Here is a 2223-nt window from a genome sequence, read left to right on the forward strand (position 1 = left end):
TAATGAAACACATATAGCAAGGGGTTTTGAGAAGTTATTTTCCCCTAGATAAATCTTTGTGTATGTGTGTTGAATCTTTCTACATGTTAATGATTTGTGTTTTCGATCGTGATTTTCTTTCTGGAGATGAGTAGAGTAGCTTCAAGTGTTGTGATCTAGTAAATTTCATGAGTAGTTTTGAATCTACACATTAAATTTGTACATATCACACATTTATCATATATACACCCTCATTGCTCATGTAAAGGTCTTTTCACCTTGGATCCTCCTACTATTCATGAGAGAGGAAGATAGTTCTTTAGGAGGAGCAAGTGGTTTCCTTAACACTCCACTATTGAGGCTAGTGGTGTTTGCTGTCTTGATGTATCTTGGAACTTTTACTTAATTCCGAAGCTCGCTATGCCAACACAATTTCACACATATATCATAAATATTGTAATACTATTCTTTGAATGTTTGAGATGTATATTGTTTTCATCTATGCCAAGGAAATTGAACTATTTTGGTGGCTTTGGTACTTATATTGTTTAAGGTGTGTTGTATATGTTTTAACAATTGTTGCTTCTATGTGAACTATTTCACTAGTTGGCCAACTATTTATTTACTTGTGTAAGATTGTGTGTATTTTATAGATTAGTAATTACGCCGTAAGGCGTTTCCTTTGAAATGAATTGCCCCAGGGGCTTCTGTGTCTTATTGTTAACCGTAGATTTGTGGTGTTAGACGATTGAATGAAGTGTGATCGTTGATCTAGAACACTGAAAGGTTAATGAGGAAGTTGGACGGACACACAGCCAGCCAGCCATTGGTTTCAGCGGCTCGTTTCGCAGTTGATATGGGCTTGTTATAATCATGGTGCAGCAAACAGATACCCGCAATGTATACTTAACGCAGACCGGCTACCTTGCCCTGTGCAAACCTACCGGTGCATGATCTACACCAAAATGCCCAAAGATCTACCATCCCTGCTGCTTCACCCATATAAATCTCACGATAGCTCGATTTTTATGTCTGTGCTGCCGCGCCCTTTGCTCAAGTGAATGAATTTGTTGCACGATTCCAATCCGAGTCTCTGCTCAGCTGTGTTCATTTCTTCACTGCAACGCTAATTCCATTTGGAACTCGCAGCTCATCCTCAGTCAGGTCATTTGGCTCCTTTCTTGGGTAAGAAATGTGAGAAATCCGTGGAAATTCCAATCATTGCCTCATTCTTGAAATTGCTTACCTACAATCCATTAGTACGGCATTACAGCACTGCGCTGATAGCCGATAAGTTGGTAGTATGTGATTAGTGGGGAAGATTAAATGAAGTCATGGATTATGGAATTTTTTGTGCTAATTTTGCATGTATACATTTCTGAAATTGAAATTGATAGTGATGTTTCTTGTCACAGTTTGGTGTGTGGATTAGTGTGCATTTTATCACAATGAGCTGATATTCTTGGTGGACAGGTTCCCTTGGCACTCGCGGGTAAGTGTTTTAGTTTATAATTGCACATTTATTTTATGTCGATTTAATGGTCCTTTAAAGTCTGATAAATTTGGGGTTACTGGTTCTTTGGGGTTTTAGTATTCTTTCTTCACTATAATACAGTTATTTTTAGGGAAATTAATGAAAAGCAGCATTGCAGTAATCTTTCTTCTCGTTTTGCCTCTGTGGATTGCTCTTCGTACTTTTATTATTAAATTATTATATGGATTGCAGATATGTTTTCGCTTCTCAGACAAAGTTCTACAAGCAAATGCCATTTTCTTTCTCCCTGGTCTGCTGCTGATCGGTGAAGGGTTTGGAGACGGGTAGGACTAAAATAAAATATCTCTCACACAGCCGAAAAAATATTCACTAATGATAATGTGCTTCTTTCGTTTCCTGTAATTCTTACGATTCTTAGTTTAGGGTTATTACACCGTTACAGCTAAACACTGCTCTCTTTTTTCTCCTGTAATTATTTAGGATTTTAGGGTTAGGTTACTGCACTGAGAGAGCCATTTCTGTACATGGTGGGGCTGGGTTTAGGGTCCATTGAATATCGACATTAGCACAGACTCCTGTAAGGCAAGCTTAATATCCATGCCAGGTTGCATATGTTGAGTTCACACAAATTGAGGTGGTGAATAAGGTCAGGGTGAAGGATTCATCAACACTCGTTGTGTTTATGGGTGAGTGGATTTGAAAGTAGATTGCATTGAATACTGACATTAACACATCCATCTAAACCTGAG

The 2223-nt window shown here is 38.2% G+C and overlaps 1 long non-coding RNA gene across 1 annotated transcript; it reads left to right on the forward strand.

Annotated features, from left to right (window-relative positions):
* The first annotated feature begins 890 nt into the window (after nucleotides 1–890).
* LOC149191190 (uncharacterized) lies at nucleotides 891–1788 on the forward strand. Its single transcript, XR_016256587.1, has 3 exons — nucleotides 891–1164; nucleotides 1395–1471; nucleotides 1706–1788. It is a non-coding gene; the product is annotated as an uncharacterized LOC149191190 (long non-coding RNA).
* The last annotated feature ends 435 nt before the right edge of the window (nucleotides 1789–2223 follow it).

Source organism: Pinus tabuliformis, chromosome 3_1 (genome assembly GCF_031772625.1).
Source record: "Pinus tabuliformis cultivar Carrire ecotype Pingquan chromosome 3_1, CPIR1, whole genome shotgun sequence".
Lineage (NCBI taxonomy): Eukaryota > Viridiplantae > Streptophyta > Pinopsida > Pinales > Pinaceae > Pinus > Pinus tabuliformis.